The 25150-nt window shown below is 41.1% G+C and overlaps 1 long non-coding RNA gene across 1 annotated transcript; it reads right to left on the bottom strand.

Annotated features, from left to right (window-relative positions):
• Window positions 1–8932: 8932 nt before the first annotated feature.
• LOC130368166 (uncharacterized) lies at window positions 8933–24893 on the bottom strand. The gene is made up of 3 exons (XR_008892306.1): window positions 24074–24893; window positions 20952–21059; window positions 8933–9392 (listed from the first exon to the last, which is right to left on the bottom strand). It is a non-coding gene; the product is annotated as an uncharacterized LOC130368166 (long non-coding RNA).
• Window positions 24894–25150: the final 257 nt, after the last annotated feature.

The following is a 25150-nucleotide window of genomic DNA, read 5'->3' as shown; positions in this document are numbered from 1 at the left end:
TATGTGTGTGTATGTGTGTATATATATATATATATATATATATATATATATATTATTATTATTATTATTATTATTATTATTTTTTTTTTTTTTTTAATCAGCTGGTGCCAGAAAATTAAACAGGTTTGTAAATTAGCAACTCACCACTCTGGTTCACGTGAGATCCTTCTTTATTGCGGCATACTCACAAATCAATGCAGGGGAGAGACAGACAGACAACAGGGGGGTACAACAGGTAGGCAACGGAACCGTTTCACACGGTGAACGTACTTCTTTGGGCCTCAGTCTGAGTTTCGACCGCTGGGTCCCCCTGCGATCTCCTGTACGGGGCCCCAGCAGCCCGCAGGAAGGGGGCATGTTAACCAGCACACAAAGCGGCGGCTGATACGCCCCCTCAATACAACTCTATGGCAGAGCCAGAGTGCTGCCTTCGGCAATCTCAGGCTCTGCCATAGCGATGTATTGAGGGGGCGTGTCAGCCGCCGCTTTGTGCGGTGGTCGACACCCACTATCTGGCCAGCGAGCCGGGGCCCCATACAGGAGATCACGGGGACCCCTGCGGTCGACCCCCGCAATCTGAAACTTATCTCCTATCCTTAGGATAGGGGATACGTTTTTTCGCACTGGACTACCCCTTTAAGATTTTATATTAGAAGCAATTTACAAATCTGTTTAACTTTCTGGAACCAATTGATTTTGAAAAAAAAATAAATTCCACTGGAGTACCCCTTTAATCCTAGGCTTATATGGTTGAATGGAGATTTTTGCACTAATTTATCCAGACTTAGCTAATCAACAGCCAAGTGGACAGCTTCGATTTTGACGACATTTAGTGTAGTTTTGCTCATCTCTACATACAATACAATACAGTACACTGCCCACCCTCTAGCTCAGATATGTTTTTTTTTACACAAATATTAAAATATGTACCCAGTATTCCTTGTGTGCTCTGACTTGTTATTTCCAGTAGAGACAAAAATGCACCAGCCATATTTGTATTACCTTTTCCTAAACACGTCTCAGCGGGTGCTCAATGTACAAGACATTCTAAAATTTCAGAAGAAACTTATGTGACCTAAAATAAAATAGAAAATATTGGATTTATATATTTTCATTCTCTTTTTTTTCAGTCCTTGTCTTTGTGGACTTATCCAAGTAGGAACATATTATAGAAGGTTAAAAGAAAGCAATTGGCAAGGATTATCCAGGGGAATCAATAAGCAGCATGTCATTGGTAACTTTCCATATGACAATGCCTTTTGAATGACAGAAATATGATGGCTGAATAATTTTCACTGCCTGAAGAGAACAGAATTATGTTATGGAACAATGTACACGGAACAAGCGACAAGATGTAAGGAATATTGTGTCATCTGCTATGCCAGAGTTGAATGACTTTATAAAAGTGCACGTTTGGAGAAGTTTACACAGAGCTTACATTGAAATGGAATGTACAGCTTCAAGCAATAATCTCTTGTGAATAAATTGAAAGATAAAAGGACTCTAGGATTCTATTATTTTTCCTGTAAGCATTTTATGGCTGGATAGAAAGATTGTTTTTGGTCTATCCAATTAAAGTCATTCTAGACACCCTAGATATTCGTAACCTTGCCCACACTTCTATATTAGTTCTAAGCTAACTCTTAGAAATAGTTACACCAAGATATGCAAATGAATGTGTTACTCTAAACTAAACCTTTGAAACGCTGATGGTTCTGTGGAGGGTCTTAACAGCATTAGGCTCAATTTCTCCACTATTATAAACAAAGAACATATCTCACAGATTTAATATCCAACAAAAACAAGTATTAAATGTTATCTTTGCTGATTTATTGAAAAGGAAAAACTAAAATGTTGCACAGACATATAGTGAAGTATTCAGACCCTATAGTTGAAACACCTTTGGCAGAAATTATAACCTCCAGTCTTTTGGGGATGATGCCACAAGGTTTTTACTAGGGATCGACCGATTATCGGTATGGCCGATATTATCGGCCGATAATCACGTTTTTGGGCATTATCGGTATCGGCAATTACCTTACCGATAAGCCGATAATGCCCCGCCCCCCGCACCGCCCCCACCGCACCGCGACCGCCCCACCCCCCCGCGACCACCCCCCCGACCCACTGCACCGCGTCTCACCCCCCACCGTAGTGCTGGGCGGTATACCGGTATGGATTTTTACCCATACCGCTATACCAATGGGGCCCCTCCCCCAACCCCCGAGTCAATAAAAAAAAGTAAACTTACCAATAATGGGGGGTGGTCTGGGCCATCCATCGTTCCTGTAGTGTGAACCGGTCCGGGCTGTCCTTCTTCTCCGGCGGTCATCTTCTCCACTCCACTCCGGGCAGGCTCCGGCCTAGTAGCTGCATAGACGCCGCTACGCCATGACGTCAGGTGCGTCGCTGTGCACGGGCGTCACTGCGCAGCGGCGTCTATGCAGCGTACTAGGCCGGAGCCTACCCGGAGTGGAGAAGATGACCGCCGGAGAAGGAGGACAGCCCGGACTGGTTCACCCTTCACCCAGAACGCCCCCGGACACTACAGGAAGGATGGATGGCCCGGACCACCCTGACAGGTAGGGGGAGAGAAGCGGGTGGTGGTGGTGGTGGTGGCGGCGGTGGCGGCCTATGGCACCGCAAAAGCCACTGCAGTGCATTGATTAAAAGCGCCCGCTTTAAATCAATGCACTGCAGCGGTGTCGAGGGGAGATAAATAGCCGATAACTTATACCAGAATATCGGTATAAGTTATCGGCTATCGGCCCTAACCTCCACCGATTATCGGTATCGGCCCTAAAAAAACGATATCGGTCGATCCCTAGTTTTTACACCTGAATTTGGGGATTTTTGCCATTCTTCCTTGCAGATCCCCTCAAGCACTGTCAGGTTGGATGAGGACCAAAGGTGGAAGCCATTTTCAGCCCAGTCTTAAGTTCAAAGCACTCTGGATCAGGTTTTAAGAATATCTCTATATTTTACTCCTTTCCTTCAACCCTGGCCAGTCTCCCTGCCCCAGTCACTGTAAAACACCCACACTGCATGATGCTGCCTTCCCTATGCTTTATGGTAGAGATGGTATTGGGCAGCTGATGAGCAGTGCTCAGTTTCCTCCAGACATCACACGTAGACCTGAGGCCAAAAAGCTAACTCTTGGTTTCAACGGAGAATTATTTTTTATCACCGTCTAGGAGGCTTGTAGGTGTTTTTATTGCAAACACCAGGTTAGCTTTGATGTGTATTATACTGAGGAGAGGCTTTTTTTCTGGCCTCTCTGGTGTAAAGCCCAGATTAATGGAATGCTGCAGTGATGGCTGACCTTCTGAAAGTTTCTCTCCTCTGCATATAAGATCTTTGGAGCTCTGTCAGAGTGACCACCTATTTTTCCAAGGCCCTTTTTCCTCGACTAGTTAGCTTGGTGGAACAGCCAGCTCTAGGAAAATTCCTGGTTGATCCAAATGTCTGCCATTTAAGAATTATGGAGGCCACTTTTATTGCAACAGAATTTATTTATACCCTTCTCCAGATCCGTGAACTCCACACAATCCTGTCTCTGAGTTCAAAAACTTTAGGTCTAATATATATAAACACCAAGGCCCTAGTCATACTGTTATGTCAAGGTGTGGTAAGGGGTTAACCCCTTAATGCTTTACCTATTGCTAAACTCCATGGGAGAGATTTTTCAAGAGATTTAGAGTTTTTTTCTTTTGCTCACAAAAGTCGCACATGCGCATAAGCAAATTTTTTGTGCGACTTTTGTGGGTAAGCAAAAAATACCAATCAGCCCTAAGCAATTTTCAGTTTTCATTTTGCATTGGTGGGAATTTATCAAGTGCGAAAGTCAGACGCAAGCAAAAAAAGTTGCAAACCCCCCGCCGGACCAGATTAACCCTTGCATGTACAGACTTTACACAGGGCTGCACAACTTTTACACGGTTTACAATGTCAGACAACAAAAGTCTCTTCCCCCTCCCCTCTATCTCTATTTCACAAGTGCCTCGCAACATACAAGTTTCACTGACAAATTCCCATACACTTTCTGGCGCAATTTCTGTCGCAATTTTTCTCTGCAATACTGGACACAGTTCAGACTGGGGGGGGGGGGTACTTTTTGCATAAGACGCACACCCTTATCCTGTTAGTAGGATGCCAAAAGTTGTGCTGAGGGTGTGATGAAGGGCAGATGTTATTACCCTAGGGGCAGATGGCATTAACTCTTTGTGTTCGTGACACCAGGGCAAAGTTCCCCAAGGTATGGCCACTGGTTCCTGGGGCTAGGCACTGGGCAAATAATCACTCTGATGCAAAGTTACAGAACAACGGAAGCTTTACTGAGGTAGACAGATGAAATAGTCTTTACAGTTCAGTTAGGCGCAAGGAGGTTACCAGTGACTTTAAGAGACTTGCGGGCTCGTTGGGACTTGCAGTGGATTTGGACTGAATTAGGCAGACCCACGCTGATTTTAGCAGACTTGACTTACTTGACTATAACTGACTAGACTTCATCCATGCATGGCTGCGTGATGAGGCCTAGGTCTTCCTCAGGACACCAGACACTCTCAGGTCTTGACTGTACTGCTCCTCAGACTCATTTGACTGAACTAGCTCCTCCCAAGTATATAAGGGAGCAATTTGGAGGGGTCCTGTTGGTCACCCACAAGTCACCTGGTCACTGACACCTTCCCTGGTTACATGACTTGTTAAGAACATTTAAAGGCATATGAACATTAGAAAGACAAACTATTAAATAGCATAGGACACAGTTAACTATTTAGGGTACACATAATGAAGGATGACTCAGGGGACACTGAAATAGTCTGCCACAACAGGACAGAAAAGGGTACAGGAGACAACTCATGTACTGGGCCACCACACATATTTGGCATAACTGTATGTTCAGATGTGAGCCCACTCTCTTGGATGAAAAGCAACCACACACATAAATGGTCTCATATGCTTTACTGTTGACATGACATAGGACTTATGGTAGCTCTCCTTTTCTTCTCCAGACAATTATTATTCATGTCCCAAACGGTCTGATGGGACTTAATTAGAGAACATACTTTTACCCCATTACTCTGCAGTCCAATCTTTGTGCTTCTTTCAGAATGTCAGTCTGACCTTGATGTTGTTCTTGGAGTGAAGTGGTTTCTTTGTCTTCACACCGGGTCCTTCTCCAAAAGCCTTTTCCTCACTGTGCACACAGATGACCTGTCTGGTGCCATTCCTGAGCAAGCGCTGTGATCATTTTGAACCAATCCTGTAGCTGTATCTTCTTTAGGGGACAGTCCTGGCACTTGCTGGTATCTAAACATCATCCAAAAGCAACTTCTCCCAATGATTCAGAAGCAATTTGGTGATGACAAATGTAACAAGGGACACCTTCTCACAAGGCAAAAAGTGAAAAGTGGCTCTGTGAAGAAAACATTTAAATTTTGGGTCTATGGCCAGAAGACAATCCAAATCCCAATCCTTAAAAAACAGGTGGACAAACAAATAACTTTTGATAAATTCAATGCATTCGGGCAAGAATGGGTTGCCATCAGTCAGGACTTTGTCCATTCAGCATGCCAGGGCATATTGCAGAAATCTTGAAAATCTTGAAATCTTAAATATTGTCTCTATGCACAAACTTGATTTGTCCATAAAAGTATAAAAACATATGAAATGCTTCGAATTGTACTTCGGTAACCATAGAAATATCTGACTAAAAGATCAAAAAACACTGACCAGCAAACTTTGTGAAAAAAGATTCAGTCAGTCTCAAAACTTTGGGCCACAAGCAAAGAGGGGGAAGATAGTGTAGATAGAGAGGTGGGAATTATAAATGTACCTGGGGGTGGACCGGAGGGAGGGGTTAGAATAGTTAATAGGAATAGGCTTCATAGGAAAATAAAACTTACACCCTTGAATCCCATTAACCCCAATAACATAAAGGATGGAAATGTAAAGTGTATGTTCACAAATGCCAGAAGCCTAGCAAATAAAATGGGGGAGCTTGAGGCCTTGATACTGGAGGAACATATTGATATAGTTGGGGTCACTGAGACATGGCTGGACTCCTCGCATGACTGGGCTGTTAATCTGCAGGGGTTTACATTGTTTCGCAAGGATAGAATGAACAGAAAAGGTGGTGGAGTCTGTCTGTATGTAAGAAGTGGTATGAAAGTCAGTGTGAACGATGCCATAGTGTGTGATGATTTTGAGGAGGTGGAATCACTGTGGGTAGAATTACAAAAGGAGGGAAATACTGAAAAAATAATATTTGGGGTAATCTACAGACCCCCTAATATCACTGAAGAGATAGATGTTCGGCTTCATAAACAAATAGAGAGGGCCGCCCGGGCAGGTACAGTGGTAATAATGGGAGATTTTAACTATCCAGATATAGATTGGGGTCCGGGGTTGGCTAAAACTACAAAGGGGCGACAATTCCTAAATTTATTGCAGGATAATTTTATGGGCCAGTTTGTGGAGGACCCAACAAGAAGTGATGCCTTGTTGGATCTGATCATTTCCAACAACGCAGAGCTGATTGGTAATGTAACTGTGCGGGAAAACCTTGGTAATAGCGACCACAATATAGTTACTTTTGACTTAAAATGTAGAAAACAAAGACAGGCGGGGAAGGCAAAAACATATAACTTTAAAAAGGCAAATTTCCCTGGGCTGAGGGCTGCACTACAGGACATAGACTGGGGGGAGGTGTTCTCAAATACTGATACAGAAGGTAAATGGGACATCTTTAAATCAACTCTAAATAACTATACAGCTAAATATATACCAAAGGGGAACAAATATAAACGATTAAAATTAAATCCTACATGGCTGACACATGATGTTAAAAGAGCAATAAACAACAAAAAAATTGCCTTCAAAAAATACAAATCTGATGGGTCAGCGATAACATTTAAACAGTACAAAGAGCTTAATAAAATCTGTAAAAATGTAATAAAAACAGCAAAAATTCAAAATGAGAGACAGGTGGCCAAAGAAAGCAAAACTAATCCTAAATATTTTTTTAGATATATAAATGCAAAAAAAAAAAGGACAGAGCATGTAGGACCCCTTAATAATGATAATGGGGAGGTTGTCACAGGCGATCAAGAGAAGGCGGAGCTACTGAATGGGTTCTTTAGTTCTGTATATACTAGGGAAAAAGGAGCTGACATTGGCCAGGTCAGTGCTGGTAACACATCATGTAATGTACTGAACTGGCTTAATGTAGAGATGGTACAAGGTAAGTTAAGTGATATAAATGTAAGCAAATCCCCAGGGCCGGATGGACTACACCCAAGAGTTCTTAGAGAGGTAAGTTCAGTAATATCTGTACCCCTGTTCATGATATTTAGAGATTCTATGGTGTCTGGTATTGTGCCAAGGGACTGGCGCAAGGCGAATGTGGTGCCAATCTTCAAGAAGGGCTCTAGGTCTTCCCCAGGAAACTATAGACCGGTAAGTTTAACGTGCATTGTGGGTAAATTGTTTGAAGGACTTATAAGGGATTACATACAGGAATACATAGGGGATAATTGTATTATAAGTGACAGCCAGCATGGGTTTACTAAGGATAGAAGTTGTCAAACCAATCTAATTTGCTTTTATGAAGAGGTGAGTAGAAGCCTTGACAGAGGAATGGCTGTGGATATAGTGTTTCTGGATTTTGCCAAAGCATTTGATACTGTCCCTCACAGACGTCTGACAGGTAAGTTAAGGTCCTTGGGCTTGGAAACTTTAGTTTGTAACTGGATTGAACACTGGCTCATGGATCGTACCCAGAGAGTGGTGGTCAATGATTCGTACTCTGATTGGTCCCCGGTAATTAGTGGTGTACCCCAAGGTTCAGTACTGGGCCCGCTGTTGTTTAATTTATTTATCAATGATATAGAGGATGGTATTAACAGCTCTGTTTCTATCTTTGCAGATGACACCAAGCTTTGTAGCACGGCACAGTCTATAGAGGATGTGCATAAGTTACAGGATGACTTGGATAGACTAAGTGTCTGGGCATCCACTTGGCAAATGAGGTTCAATGTGGATAAATGTAAAGTTATGCATCTGGGTACTAATAACCTGCATGCATCGTATGTCTTAGGGGGGATTAAACTGGCAGAGTCACTGGTAGAGAAGGATCTGGGTGTACTTGTAGATCACAGACTACAGAATACCATGCAATGTCAGGCTGCTGCTTCCAAAGCCGGCAGGATATTGTCATGTATCAAAAGAGGCATGGACTCAAGGGACAGGGACATAATACTCCCCCTTTATAAAGCATTGGTACGGCCTCACCTGGAATATGCTGTTCAGTTTTGGGCACCTGTCCATAAAAGGGACACTGCGGAGTTGGAAAGGGTGCAGAGACGCGCGACTAAACTAATATGGGGCATGGAACATCTTAGCTATGAGGAGCGATTAAAGGAGTTACAATTGTTTAGTCTTGAGAAGAGACGTTTAAGGGGGGATATGATAAACGTATATAAGTATATTAATGGCCCATACAAAAAATATGGAGAAAAACTGTTCCAGGTTAAACCCCCCCAAAGGACGAGGGGACACTCCCTCCGTCTGGAGAAGAAAAAGTTTAGTCTCAAGGGGCGACACGCCTTCTTTACCGTGAGGACTGTGAATTTATGGAACGGTCTACCTCAGGAACTGGTCACAGTAGGAACAATTAACAGCTTTAAAACAGGATTAGATACATTTATGGAACAAAATAACATTAATGCTTATGAAGAAATATAAAATCCCATCCCTTCCCCAATATCGCGCCACACCCCTACCCCTTAATTCCCTGGTTGAACTTGATGGACATATGTCTTTTTTCGACCGTACTAACTATGATCGCGCCACACCCCTACCCCTTAATTCCCTGGTTGAACTTGATGGACATATGTCTTTTTTCGACCGTACTAACTATGTAACTATGTGATGAAATGTCAGTCACCAGATCAACACAAGGTCATTTTGCTGATGTTAGATAATCCCAATCCACATGTCTGTTAAAGGGGTTATCCACCGTAAGGTAATTTTAGTACTAACCTGTCAGACACTAATGGACATGCTTAGGAAGGGTCTGTGCTTGTCCTGGTGCTAAATGGCTGTGTTGTGAGTCCACCACAATGCTGCTGCTTTCTTTTCGTGAAAGGCCTATTTTTATGTTGGAGTTCCCTTCAACTACAAGTCCCAGGGTCCCTTGTTTGTAAGTGGGAGGTCACTTTTCATCCTCCCACACATCAACCACGGCACCCATTGAAACACACCTGGGACAATTTCCTGCAGTCCTTTGGAGAATGATCTTTCCCCTACCTGGCGGTCGCTCAACCCATTGAAGCAGACAGGCTCCTTTGTATGCCTGACAAGTGATGTAATGTCTCGGGTCGCACTGCAACCTGAGAAGAGATGAGAAAACATTTATTTTGTATACTGTTAAAAATAAACATTGGAGAAAAGATCACATAAGAATTTCAAGACCAGCCATCAAACACAGGTATAGATACTATATTATAAACTACATTAACTTTTAAGCCCCTGTCTCACCGTCAAATAAAATAAAATCTTGGAATACCCCTTTAAGAAAAAAAATGACAAAACATTGCTCTTATGCCTTCTTAAAGGAATTTTACATCATGGCTCGTCTTTGAACTCTTAGTAAATACACTCAACATTGAAAGTGCAATATCAAGAAGGACAAGCCATAAGGAAGTAGCAGGTGTCGCTAAGATCTGCAAAACATTTTCAAGCACCTAGCTCCAATATACAACAACAAACGGTATAGGCACCACTTCAAATACAATTAGCAGGATGCAGCAACATTGCGATAGAGCATACAGACCAAAACAAGAAAGCAGACTGCAAGGAATAATATGCACACAACCGCTATTTAAATTTACATTTTTATGATATAGTATGAAAAAGACTACACATTGTTGTAAACATTTAAAAACATCAATGTCTGGTTTGTAGCGGAACAAGCTACAAAACATCCCCCCTACAGCTACAAAAGACGATAATAGGTTATGGCTATAGATATAGAACAATAGCCAGGTATAACACAAATAAACATCAAATGAGATAGCTCAAATGTGCAAATAAAATAATAAAGTGCTTAAAATTTGCAAGTGCATATACTCTTGTCTGCAATAGCTACATAGTAACAGCCTAGAAAATGATCTAAAAAAGGAGAGGGGCCTCATGCATATCGGTTTTCAAGGTACCTACGTCAGGGGTCTACCTATAATCTGCAGCATGTGGGAGTGGCTTCAGTGGTATAAAAGCTAGGTTGATAGAAACATTTTTTCAGCCACATGAAACCTCGGGAATCAAATTAAGTCAGTACAGTATGATTGATGCCTCCTGTTTGTTAATGTGCCAGTTTTCACCACTTGGTTTATTACTTGGCTTTACTCTGGTAGATCCCTACACACATAGGCCAGGATTCAGCACTTGAACAAAAGTTTGCATCCCAGTGGTTGGGAGACCAACAACGATCTGGATGTCAGTATGGCTACATTCACACTAAGAAATTTCTGAGCAGAAAAGTTTAATTTGAAAATTCTGTGCAGCAGCCAACCATTGTCCTCAATGAGATTCTGCAGTGTGCACAAGGCAAAAGCTTGTCAGATTACAAGAGTAATGCTTGGATGTCACACATCCAGGGCATCAAACATTGTGTGCACAAACCATCAGAGGGCACTTGCGGGACATTGGCTATGACCCAGATGTCCTTAGATAACCAATAATATATCCTCAATGATAGCATGCCAAGGCATGTAAATACACATATTTCTGCACATGACTCTCATATTTGATACAGAATAAATCGAGATGGTTTGAATATTTTGTTTGGATTTGCATCTTTTTTTATTTTGCATTTGCATGTTATAAACACGGCTATCGATCTGGTGATTTCTACAGTTTAATTCCACAACTTTTCTTTCTTGGTTGAAGGATGTATATCAATGATGTAATATCTACAGTAAAGGACATTTTGTTTAACCACTGCGGTTTCTCTACATTTGCCCACTGACAAAGAAATACTCAGTCTAAAATTGTAATGATGAGTTTATCTGAACAGTGATGGACAGAATAACAACAACAAAACCCAGAAAAAGCCCTTTCAAATAAGGTTTGAATTGATTTGCATTTTACTCAGTGAAGTTAATATTTGACCCCTTTCCAAAACATGACTTAGTACTTGGAGGCAAAACCCTTGTTGGCAATCGGAGAGGTCAGAAGTTTCTTGTAGTTTTCCACCAACTGTATATGCTACTTGTATCACCATTTATGTTTCTATGTCACTCCTGGCATTCTATTCAAGAAGTTGTAACATGGCTATTACAAATGATTATTATTTTTTTTAAGGTGTTATTTATGTATTTTTAGCAACATGCTAAACTTTGTCACTGGAGACAGAGGTGTATTATACCCTTTGTGGTGTTCACTATTGTATTAGTTTTCGTGATATTCAAAGACTCTGTTTGCAGTCAGATGTTTATGCTCATCATCCTATTGAAATAACAATTATCAGTATTGTATGAGTTCTGAAAGAGATAATTTGCATCTGTATTACCTGTGTATTATTCTAAAAAATATATATATATCTATTTGCCTTGTTTTTTAAGCAATTATGATTGAAAAAAAAAAGTCTTCTGTATATTTCTTTGGCAGATATAAATTGAAGAATAAGATTTGTAAACACAATACCAAATTAACAAAAGCAGATGGAAGACAAACAAATCCTCCAGAATTTTTACCTCAAGTATTAGTTTTTTTTTGCCTTCCTCTGGAATAACTCAGTAGGGACTCATTAGGGATATAGGTTGAACTTGATGGACTCTGGTCTTTTATCAACCTTGTGAACTATGTTACATTGTGTTATGTTATGTTACTATGTATGTGGCTCTATCTCTATTCACAAGCGCCTCGCAACATACAAGTTTCACTGACAATGTCCCATACACTTTCTGGCGCAATTTCTGTCGCAATTTTTCTCTGCAATACTGGACACAGTTCAGACTGGAGGGGGGGGTACTTTTTGCATAAGACGCACACGCTTATCCTGTTGGTAGGATGTCAAAAGTTGTGGTGAGGGTGTGATGAAGGGCAGATGTTATTACCCTAGGGACAGATGGCATTAACTCTTTGTGTTCGTGACGCCAGGGCAAAGTTCCCCAAGGTATGGCCACTGGTTTCTGGGCTAGGCACTGGGCAAATAATCACTCTGATGCAAAGTTACAGAACAACGGAAGCTTTACTGAGGTAGACAGCTCAGTTAGGCGCAAGGAGGTTACCAGTGACTTTAAGAGACTTGTGGGCTCGCTGGGACTTGCAGTGGAACAAAAACTGAATTTAAATTTAATTTAAAAGCACACCTTGAAACTAAACTGACATAATAACAGGGGCGCAAAAACCATGTATGTCCATCTTGTTCAGCCTATTTTACAGTGTTGATCCAGAATAAGACAATACACCCCCATGATCTAGAAGTCCATTTTCTTCACCATAGGGAATAAAAATTCAAATCTGGCAATCAAAATAAATCAATAGCTCAATGATCATTTTAGACAATCTAATATTATAACTTATTGTATTGGTACCATCCAAAAAGACATCCATGCCCCTTTTGATTTCTTTCTATGAGTTTATCATTAGAGAACTACAATAGGATTGGGAGCCTGTGGGACCCAATATTAAACTTGCAGGAGCGAGCAGTTCTTAGTCTTGAGTGGGTGGGGCTGGTGGTCACATACAGCAGGTCCCGGGAAATCCTGCGCAGTCCTGAAATGGTACAGTGGGTCCACACCTGTGACGTGTTAAAAAAAATAAAGTCATGACAATACAAATTTTCCTGTCATTTGCTGACCTTCATTTCACAGTCCAAAATATACAGGTAAAAACATACAACAGAGTATTTATGTAAATTCCTATGTATCTAAAGATATTCACATCTCCAAGTAATATACACTATAATAAATAGTCACTCAGGTGCAGGTCCGCAATAATTTATTAAGCAGCACATAAGGGATTTTTTCTTTCACTCTGCACGAAGCTCCTTGTTCCCGTCCATCCAGTTTGTGTTTACTGCCAGTTGAGCAAGTGGCTCTGAACTCCCGCAAGCAAGAGCGATATATCAGGAGCTCTCGCTTCTTTTGTTAAGCACTGCACTCACAGTGCTAGAAAAGTGGCGCTGCATGGACACTTAATCTAAAGTAAGTTTATTTTCTGGGTTACCATTGTCTGGTACATAGGACTAATTGGGCTTCATGTAAAATATTTAATTGTATTGAAGTATTTAAGGTTGAAAGGAGATATTTAGGTCACCAATGTTTATATGCTGGGAGTCTGTCCTCTATGACCCCCACACATCAATACATTGAAGGGAACAAGGTACTTTTTTTATGTTAACACATATGCAGTGTCTCATCTGTACGAGTAGCTATGCCTGGCACAGCAGCCAGTCCATTCATTCCAGCATGGCTCCTGGAAGTCAATTGATGGCCTATCTAAAGAATAGGCCATCAGTATTAAAGGGGACCTGTCATCAGGTTTAACCCCAAGTATAACTGCAATCAACACATTCTACTGAATATCATACAATAATGTTGCCCACTATACCTGTATGTCCACCTGTTCATTAACCAAAGAGAAGAACAACTGTTTTAAAACTCTCCCACAGCGTATATTCTTATTAGGATGAACTAGCCATAATGGAAGCAGTCACCGCGCCTCGGGCTGTAATCACACCCACTAATTCCCTAATCTTTAACCAACCTGAATGTCCTGGATGTCCCAGGGCAATCTTCTACCTCCAGAGGCTGTCAAACGTCTTTGTCACTTAGCCGTGGTGTAGGAAGCATTAAAGAAAAACTGTCATATGTTTTGTCCCGCACTATCCACGGGTACCTGTGGATAGTGCGGGAGACGCTGAACATTTTGAGTCCTACCTTGCCCGGATCCACTGCGCCATTCGCCCGTTATAGCTGGTTTTCAGTATATTCAAATTAGCTGCTAACTGGCACGGGCGGGGTTACTGCCTTCAACTGGCACTGTGACGTAACCGCCGCCCGGCCCGCAGCACCGCTGGCTAATGAATATTCATACTTTGTCTTACACTCTCTGTCTCATCTCGGCCGAGTCCTGGATGATACTGCGCATGCGCAGGATTTCCTACTATACCCAGAAGCGGTCTTCAGCATTGCTTCATTTGTCCGGAGAAGCGCTGCAGTAAGATTGCATGCGCAGTATCGTCCAGAACTCGGCCGCGATGAGACAAAGAGTGTAAGACAACGTATGAATATTCATTAGCCAGCGGTGCTGCGGGCCGGGCGGCGGTTACGTCACAGTGCCAGTTGAAGGCACTAACCCCGCCCGTGCCAGTTAGCAGCTAATTTGAATATACCGAAAACCAGCTATAATGGGCGAACGGCGCAGCGGATCCAGGCAAGGTAGGACTCAAAATGTTCAGCGTCTCCCGCACTATCCACAGGTACCCGTGGATAGTCCCGGACAAAACATATGACAGTTTTGTTTTCCTTTAATGCATGATATAGGATGCAGTTCTGGTAGTTACGGTATATAGGGTTAAACAGGTTACATTTAAAATCTTGTAGCACTCTATTAAAAACTGATAGGAATATCAGGAACTATGCCATGAAAGACTTCAACAAGTAACCAAGGCATTTAGACAGTCTTTCTTTTGAAGTAATTCGGGAACTGAGTACATATTTTAAATCATAAGAAAAATAGTTGGCAAATATTGCGTGTTGAGTACATATTTTACTTTGATATACTTTCTTCCAAATTTTAATTACTTAGAACGGAAAACTATCACAGTGAAATAATGTAACACTTTCTTAGTCATGTACAGTGATCCCTCAACTTACAATGGCCTCAACATACAATAGTTTTAACATATAATGGTCTGTTCTGGACCATTGTAACTTGAAACCAGAATCAACATGCAATGTTACAGACAGTCCAGATCTGTGACACATGTCAATGGCTGGAAGATCTTATTAATCAGAATGGACATTCACTGGTAAAACACCTGTATTACTGAACTGTATGCACTGACTGGCTGTCTAGTAGCACCTCCCTACAGTACAAGGAGGTATTACATGTTCTGTACTACTCTTGCACTACCTGTGCCACAGTTAGCTGCTCCTTTGGACACCAAGTAAGAGCGGCTCCATTTTACTTTTTTAGGACATTGCGTGTACTGTACTGGACCCTGAAGAAGCTCCTGTCCTCTACATAGATAGTGATTTACAGGTCCCAGCAGATCTTTCTCACTTTTATATGTAAGAACTTGCTTTATCTATATGTTTTATCTACTTATTTTTCTTAAATACTCACTTTTTCCTATTTTTGGATGACATTTTGGTGGCTTCAGAACCAATTACCAGGTTTCCATAGCGTTATGGTCTCAACATACAATGGTTTCAACATACAATGGTCATCCTGGAACCAATTAATATTAAACTTAAGGGACGACTGTATAATATTCACTGCTTAAAGTATCTTATGGTATAGTTTATAATGCCTGTGTGAGATTTGAATTGTCCCTGGTGACCTCCGGGACTTTAAAGGAAATCTATCAGCTGTTTCGGTAGGGTAGGTAGGTATGCTAAACGCGTTTCAGGGTGACCCCCTATTACATTGCTGCTGAGCAAGGGGTCACCCTGAAACGCGTTTAGCATACCTACCTACCCTATCTATACAGACCACCCTGAAGGAACAACTATTTAAAGCATTTCCAGCATTTGCAACTGCTGGAACCTCCCAGTTTGCAGCCCACCGCTCAGACGTGCGCTCTGTAGCGCTGGATACACACGAGGATGCTGTCTGCTTACACTCACCGCTGGACTGTTGCCATCTTTCCACCGCCAATCCATCACTGGCCAGACTCCAATCTGTGCCGCTCCGGACACCAAGCAAGACCAGCGCACGGACACCATCCCCAGGCCGGCGGCATAGCCGTGCCAGTCCCGATAAGCCAGAGTCATTTATTCCAGAGATCGTCAGAAGCGGTGCGGCGAGTGGTGCACAGCACCAGCCTCTTGTTACAAACTATCAACTATATTGTGCCACAAACTATCAACGCATTACGGATACAGTAACAGTATATTGAACTATTTGTGGGTGGCTGTATTGATGACTTTACAACATATATACCTTAACCCACCTCCAATGACTTTTAAGTAATATATTTTCATGTATGAATTTTGTGTACAAATTAGTATATAGTCCATATCAAGGGCCCTGCTTGGACATACTTTTTATTGTTTTTCATTTTATAATAAATTGATTATACATATCTAGCTAGCTTGTCCACTCTTACATTTACATATATATATTTATCAGCATGCTGGGGATTTATAGCTAATAACCTTTAAAAAGACCACCAGGCCTGTTTTCTTCAGCATAGGACTGTCTGCAGGGACCCAGGACTGGTATGGGGAGAAGGGATGAACATTTGGGTTGTGCTTTGTTAAGGTGCTTTCACACTACGATTGTAGTGTACGGTTGCTGGATCCGGTTGGGAGGGGCGAAAACCGCCCGCTCCCGTATCCCAGCCGGATCCAGCCCGAACCCCATTAATTTCAATGAGTCCACCGGAGTCAAACGCTGACTCTGGTTGTCTCATTTTTCCCCGAATACGGTTTTCTGACCGGACCTAGAACCGTGGTATACCACGGTTTTAGGTCCGTTCAGAAAACTATATACGGGGCAAAAATGAGACAACCAGAGTCAGCATTTGACTCCGGTCGGCTCATTGAAATGAATGGGGTTCGGGCTGGATCCGGCTGGGATACGGGAGTGGACGGTTTTCGCCCCTCCCAACCGGATCCAGCAACCGTACACTACAATCGTAGTGTGAAAGCACCCTTATGGTGATTATTGTGTTGTATGAAATCTCAGCTTGAACCACTTGAGACATCAGCTTTATGACACATTTAGCAGAATCAGGAGTCCCGCATATTTGTGAGTGCAGGCTCCCCAGTCCGATTGATAGATTTTCCCTATGCACAGTAGTAATGACAGATGGACACAGGACACAACCATTTAACACCAACACAAGCACAGATCCTTGGTAGGCATGTCCATTACTGTATGACATTTAATTACTAAAGTCACCTTATGTTGGATAACCCCTTTAAGGCAACTGCAGTACAGTCCTGTTATGTAATCGCGCGCAATGCCATATTTTACATCTAGCAATGACAATTGCATTTTCTAGAACTATTCACACTTCTGGAAGAAACATTATCCAAGGCTGCTGAACTGCTGTTTTAATTTGGTGGCCAGCTGGATGTGTTAGTAAAAGGGAAGCAAAAAGAGTGAGAGCAAAAACATCCAAATGAGCGGAAGGCCGTGTCCAAGAGGAGAAGTAGAATAAACAATGTGCCTTCAATTATTCACTGTGAAAAGCAATATAACATGTACCACACACCCCGCCAGAGTCCGGCACTGCTATGCTCTTCGTGACATTGGGGAATGGAGTACTGCGGCTTGTTAGTTACTAGATGATGTCTAGCCAGCCTGGACTGGTATCATTCAGCTACTACAAAATAATAAAGAAACACTGCAGTTTTTATTTTAATCTTTTTTGACACACAAAATATTATTAAAGACACTGAAAATTAAAAACAATAAAAAAGTTCCATGAGTAGTAGCCAGAGGCATCACATGTATAAAAAAATTATGATCATAAAAACAATTTCCCCCCCCCCAAAGATCCTATAGTGCAGTGGTCTCCAAACTGTGGACCTCCAGATGTTGCAAAACTACAACTCCCTGCATGCCCGGACAGCCGTTGGCTGTCCGGGCATGCTGGGAGTTGTAGTTTTGTAATATCTGGAGATCCACAGTTTGGAGACCACTGCTATAGTAGCATCAACAGAAGAAGTAATGTTCATAGAAAAAAAAAATACAACAATCCTGTGAGGCTGAGCAATAAATGAATCATGATACGCAGTCTAATACAATGCATAGCTTCACTAAACACAGGAAGAGCAGCTGGCAAAGCCTAAAGCCCTGTACCATAAGGTGAAACACTAACAGTACAAAGATAAGCAGAATAAACCACATTGAGATCAGAGGGGAGAAGTAATTGAAAAGAATACGTGGACATGTGCTTCCACAGGAACACCACGCATTTCCTCTCCATTGCAACTTCCTCAGGGTATGGTATGGTATCACTCAGCCGTCTCAATACAAAACCAACTGGTACAAATATAACCATTTTAATTTTCAACAAGAACAATAGAATGACAGATGTCTCTGCTCCACTGATAATTCTTATGCTGGGTAAGAGCCATGTGGTGAATTGGATTTAGGGCTATATGGAACATAGGATTTTTAAAGGGAAGCTTCTATTTGCTGGTCAGGACAGAAGCTGCAGAATTCTTGCTGTGTATGTAAAGGTACTGTTGTACATTACACAATGACACAAGAGTAAAGTTAAGCTAGTTTTTCAAAAATTCTGCAGGACTGGAGCAGGACACCAGAGCAACTATTGGAGTGAGTGAGTATTTATTTATTTTTTAATGATGTTGAGTACTTGAGTCCTAAACACTTGGTAATAGAAGGAGCATTTACATGTAATCAGGTGACCTGGAGTACAGGAAAATATCACCGCCAGTGCAGGATATGGAATCAAGCAATAAAGCATTTTGGGGTATCACACCCCTTCTTCAGATTGAGAATGTGCATCATTCTCAATCTGAAGAAGAGGTGTGATACCCCGAAACGCGTTATTGCCTGTATCTTTTATCCCATAAAGACAACTACTTGATTTCCTGGGACCTTCTCGGCCTGCAAATGATATCACTCTCTTCTTTACCCCTAATTGGGGTGACATGTGCATATTTTATGCCCTCAGGGTGAGCGGGAAATTTATAGAAGCGACTACACCCCTCCTATAGGGGTCTCCTTATCATTGGGGTCATACAATATATGTCAATGAGGCAGTGATATAGGCTGTGGGGATTGGTCAGTGGTGGTGACATAACTCAGGAGGGAGGATTCAGCGACGAAATCCAGCTACACTTCCTGAGACAGCAGAAGATGTGTTTTCTTGGGAGAGAGTAAGGAGCCCGGGGCTGGAATCATTACCACACTGACAATGAGAGGACAACACAACTTCCTGTCAGAGGTAAATGACACAAAAGCACACTGAAGCCAGAACAATTTATGATAATACTTCATTAATAAGTTATATGTCTTGGGATGATTATTAGTTTTATTTAAATAATCCATTAATAATTAGGCTATACTATATATTACCACCTAAACTTACCCCATTGTGTTATTTTCTGTCCTACTGATAAGTATAGTGTTTTTCTTACACCGCTGTTCAAATGAATGCTGTTTACTTACCCCAAATACATTGAATTTGCATTATGGACTACTACTATATAGACTACTATTGTCACATTTTTTGGTACAAGTTTTTTTTTTTTCTTAATAAACTTATCACTTTTTTTTTAGTCCCAGTGAGGGACTGTGCAAAACTGGAATCACTTCATTAAACACTAGAAAACTGCCATGAAATAGCTGGCCTTGGAGCATACTTTCCCAGTTTTTTATCCACAGAATAAAATCCATGCCTGTACTGAAAAGCTTTTATCTTCCTGATAATTCATCATTAGTAAATTAATTTAAAAGACTGAAAGACGGCTGCAGAACAATTTGAATAGTGCAAACTTATGAAAAGTGAATTCATCATTTATCATGTAAAGTACATTAATATATTAGTTATAACTGCATCTGCTAAAATTACTACATTTTTAACTTCCATTATGTGATTTGCCTATTAACATCTTAAAGAATATACAATAGACCGGTTAATGCATTTTTCATAAAGACACCAGAAAACTTAACCCTTTGAGTAGAACCAAGTCGAGTCATTACAGCTGCGTAGAAAAATGATAGTGACCAAACAAAATATTGAAACTTTGGGCCAATTTGGAAATGTTTCACTAAGTGGTGTACAGTGGTCCCTCAACATGCGATGGTAATCCGTTCCGGACCATCGTTTGTTGAAACCATCGCATGTTGAGGGATCCGTGCAATGTAAAGTATAGGACAGTGGTCTACAACCTGCGGACCTCCAGATGTGGCAAAACTACAACACCCAGGATGCCCGGACAGCCGTTGGCTGTCCGGGCATGCTGGGTGTTGTAGTTTTGCAACATCTTGAGGTCCGCAGGTTGAAGACCACTGTTAGAAGAAGTTGTACTCACCTGTCCCCGCCGCTCCGGACCTTCACCGCTTGTCACCGCTGCCCGGGATGTCGCCGTCCATTGCTGTCCCCGAGGTGTCCCCGACTCTCCGGCAAGGCCTCTGCTTCCCCGGCATCCGCGCGCTCCGTCGCCGCCATCACGTTGCTACGCACGCCGCTCCTATTGGATGACGGGACGGCGTGCGCAGAGACATGATGACAGCGATGGAGAGCGCCGACAATGCAGAGGATCCCGAGGACAGGTAAGAGACATCACCGGAGCTCACGGGGCACCATAAACGGCTATCTGGTGGCAGCTGAAGCAGTCAGCGCTGCCGGATAGCCGTTTATGCGATGGCCCCGACATAAAAAAGCATTGTATGTTGATGCTACCTTCAACATGTGATAGCCTCTGAGAGGCCATCGCATGTTGAAATTATCGTATGTCGGGGCCATCGTAGGTCGAGGGGTCACTGTATTCACTTTTGGTGCTATGAATGGCTGTGTTTCAAGTTATTTTAAGGGGACACAACATTAAACACTGTCTGTGCACTCACTACTTTACATTGTAGCAGAGGGCCATTTCTTTAGTGTTGTCACATGAAAAAATGTAATAAAATATTTACTAAAGTGTGAGGGGTGTTTTCAGTTACAGCGGATAAAATAAGTATAGAACACGTCACAATTTTTCTCACTAAATACTGTTTCTTTGAGGCAACATTACCTGCTAATTCCAGGTCTTTTTGAATGTCTCCACAAGTGGTCCTTGGTTCTTGGACAACTCTTCTCATTTTTCTCTTCACTCCTCTGACAGAAATCTTGCATAGAGCACCTGGTCGAGGAAAATTTATGGTGAAATGATTGTCTTCCCACTTCTATACTGTATTATGGCCCCAACATTCAGAATATTAGAAATGTAGAGTTGAGCGAACTTTACAAAGCTTGGAAAGTGTTTGTTGTAACTCTTTTGTCACAGTAAACCAGCAAATGCGTTGATTAAAGGATATATATATATATATATATATATATATAAGAAAAGAAAACGTCCGGCACTCGAGAAAATGCAGGTAAAACTTGTCAATGGCTTTATTCACACGCTTAGGCAGGACACAATCTGACGCGTTTCGCACCTTCTGGTGCTTAATCGTAGATAGACACACATTCAAAAATGCAGGTTAAAATACACATGAATTTGGTCACATGACCACATGGATCTTAATTAAAAACAGTTGGTTACAAAACATGGCATTGGGAATCATGATCACATTTAATCGTTCAAGGAGAGTTCACACCAGGATGCAATCAATGCGGCTTTCACGTTTTAAGTAAAATTCAAATTTAAATGGTCCAAAGATTAATCTACCAATATTACCGATATTCATATTTATGTAGGGGTGCATATTTAACCGTAATACGCAATTTAAACTTTATCTACACATCAAAAAATCCGAGATATCATTATATATAAATCGATAACCGCATGGTGTATGTCACACCATGTGAACACCCCCCTATATAATTTGCGACAATTCAAAATTTATCGTATATACCGATATTCATATTGGTTTAGAGGTACATATTTACCGAAATAAGCACTTTGAACTATATGTAGACATCAAAATCCGAGATATTTATATATATAAATCGATAACCGCATGATATGCATCACGTCGTGTGAACATCCCCCTATAATTTACAACAATTCTAAATTTATTGTGTATGCACAGGAAACGAAGAATAAATATTAAACCGGGGACTAGGCTTACATGATTAAGGATAAATTGTGTACATCCACTATATTTACTTATTCCATTTATGCACATGTTAACATTAAATCCAATCTTTTGTTTAATCCTTGCGGGAATATATATATATATATCCATGGTGCCCGGGCTGCATAAAAATAAAATAACAAACTGTAACTCACCTTCTGTTGCTCTCCCAATGTGGCAATATCGGTCTTCTATTTTATGGGCCCGGACTTCTTCTGCATCTTGGAGCCCGACGTGTCACACTGTGATCAGCTTATCACTGTTTGCAGCAATTTCCTGCCTTGACCGATAATAGGCTGAGCTCAGTGTCATGTAACAGACCAGGGCAGCAGGGAGAAGGCTGAGCCCAAGCTTCTTATCACCGATCGAGGTGGGACATCGCTGTGGCCGGTGATAAGCTGATAAAAGTGTGACGTGTCAGGCTCCAAGATGCAGAAGAAGACCGGACCCAGAAGAAAAAAGACCTATATCGGCAAATCGGGAAAGAGGCAGAAGGTGAATTTTTTTTTTTGTTTTTTTTTTTGTGATGAATGACTCCTTTAACCCCTTAAGGACCAGACCAATTTTTTTTTTGTATTTTCGTTTTTTCCTCCTTGCCTTCTAAAAATCATAACTCTTTTATATTCCTATCCACAAACCCATATGAGGACTTGTTTTTTGCGTCACCAATTGTACTTTGTAATTACATCATTTATTTTACCATAAAATGTACGGCGCAACCAAACAAATATTATTTATGTGGGAAAATTGAAAAGGAAACCGCAATTTAGCAAATTTTGGAAGGTTTTGTTTTCACGCTGTACACTTTATGGTAAAAATGACATGTTTTCTTTATTCTGTGGGTCAATATGATTAAATTGATACCCATGTTATATGCTTTTCTATAATTGCACCGCATAAAAAAATTTCTAACCCTTTTAACAAAATGTGCATGTTTGAAATTGCCCTATTTTGACCACCTATAACTTTCACATTTTTCCATATATGGGGCAGTATGAGGGCTCATCTTTTGCGCCATGATCTGTAGTATTTATAAGTACCACTTTTGCCTAGGTTTTACTTTTTATACATTTTTTATAATTTTTTTTAAATAAAATGTGACAAAAAAGCAGCACATTTTTTATTTTTTTACGTTTATGCCGTTCACTGTACGGGGTAATTAACAATATATTTTAATAGTTCAGACTTTTACGCACGCGGTTATACCAAATATGTGTATACATTTTTTTTTTTACTTTTTGGAGGTTAAAATGGGAAAAACTGATGTTTTACCTTTTTATTGGGGGAGGGGATTTTTCCAATTTTTTTACTTTTTTATTGTACATTTATTGTACATTCAATAGTCCCATAGGGGACTATTTATAGCAATTATTGGATTGCTAATACTGTTCAGTGCTATGCATAGGACATAGCACTGATCAGTGTTATCGATCATCTTCTGCTCTGGTCTGCTCGATCTCAGACCAGAGCAGAAGACCCCGGGAGACGGCCGGAGCCAAGTGAGGGCACCTCTGGATGCCATGCTGGACGATCGGATCCCCGCGGCAGCGCTGCGGGCGATCTGATCATCCATTTAAAGTACCGCACAGCCGCAGATGCCGTGATCTGTATTGATGATGGCATCTGAGGTGTTAATGGCGGAGAGCAGCCGGGACCTGCCGCGCATGAAGGGAGCACTGGTCCAGTGCTCGCGGTCATGGCGGGCGTAAATGTATGTCATGGTGCGTTAAGTACCACAGCACCATGACGTATATTTACGTCCATTGTCGTTGAGGGGTTATTCAGCAGATTTGCTGGTTTGTTGTGACAAAAGAGTTAAACCAAAAATGTTCCGAGCTTTGTACAGTTCGCTCAACTCTACTCAAGACCTTCACAACCTAATTGTTGCAAAACCTGATGGTTACAACACATTTCTAAGCTTTTGAATGTTTCAGTGAAAATTGCTGGTGCCATAATACAGTACAGAAGTGGGAAGACAATCATTTCACTTCTTTGGGGAAGGGAGGGGTATGTATACATTATACAACTATCTGTGTGGCTGAATAATGTATACAATTAATAGAATTATACTTACCACCTCGTCACTGAGCAGAGCACAGGAGCCGCTGCCTCGCTACACCCAGAAGGCGATGGCACCTACAAATACTCAACAGATTAAAGTAAGTGATGATTTTTTTTTAAAACTGTTCACTATAACCCAGTATATTTGTTTAGTGAGGATGAATAGCCTGTCAGTTTCTATTTAACAATACAGCCTTTTTGTACATTTTGCAGTCTTATATGATATAAGCTATTCTTATGCAGTATATCATTCTGTTTTGTTTGTATTTCATGTGGTCACATTTTTATGCACATTCAATCTTCCCACTGAATCATGCCTCATTGGATGTAAATAAGTCAGATGATTTATACTGCATTGCTACAGTGTCAGTCATTTTATACCTTAGCTTCCTGAAATCAGCAATGTTTTACAGAATAATTGCTTTCCCGCTGCACCACACATGGTTTGTCCAAGTATTAATTTTGGGCTGTCATTTTTTAACAATATGGGCACATAAAAGCATAATGTGTTACACTAAATCCAATCAGCATTTATAGTTGTTTGTAGTGTTGAGCTTGAATATTCGCCATTTTGAATATTTATCACAAATTTTGCATATTCGCGAATATAGCGCTATCTATTCATAATGACGAATGTTCATAATTTTTTTTTCACACAGAACACATCACAGTGATCTCATCCCTCCTTGCTTCCAGCTTGTGGTCTAAAGAAGCCTCCTATACTATTTACTGTACCGAATATGAGAATATGTGAACATTCGCGAATATCCTCATATTCGTGAATATCGTCACTAAAATTAGATGGGTAGATAAATAGTGACGATATTTGAGAATATGACATGACAATATTCAAAATGAAAAATGTCATAGACCCATTATCACTTCTGTATAGACTAAGACCAAGAATAGACCAGGAATTAGAAAATAGATAGATAGATGGATAGATGGATAGATAGATAGATAGATAATATAGATAGGTAGATAGCTATCCACATGTGCGTATGCATTTACGCAAAGCGAAAATAACTGCGAATATGTCGAATATGCAAATTTCGTGAATATAGGACGAATATTGACGAAATATCATGAA

Source organism: Hyla sarda, chromosome 4 (genome assembly GCF_029499605.1).
Source record: "Hyla sarda isolate aHylSar1 chromosome 4, aHylSar1.hap1, whole genome shotgun sequence".
Taxonomy (NCBI): Eukaryota; Metazoa; Chordata; class Amphibia; order Anura; family Hylidae; genus Hyla; species Hyla sarda.
This window is presented reverse-complemented; position numbering and strand designations above follow the sequence as displayed.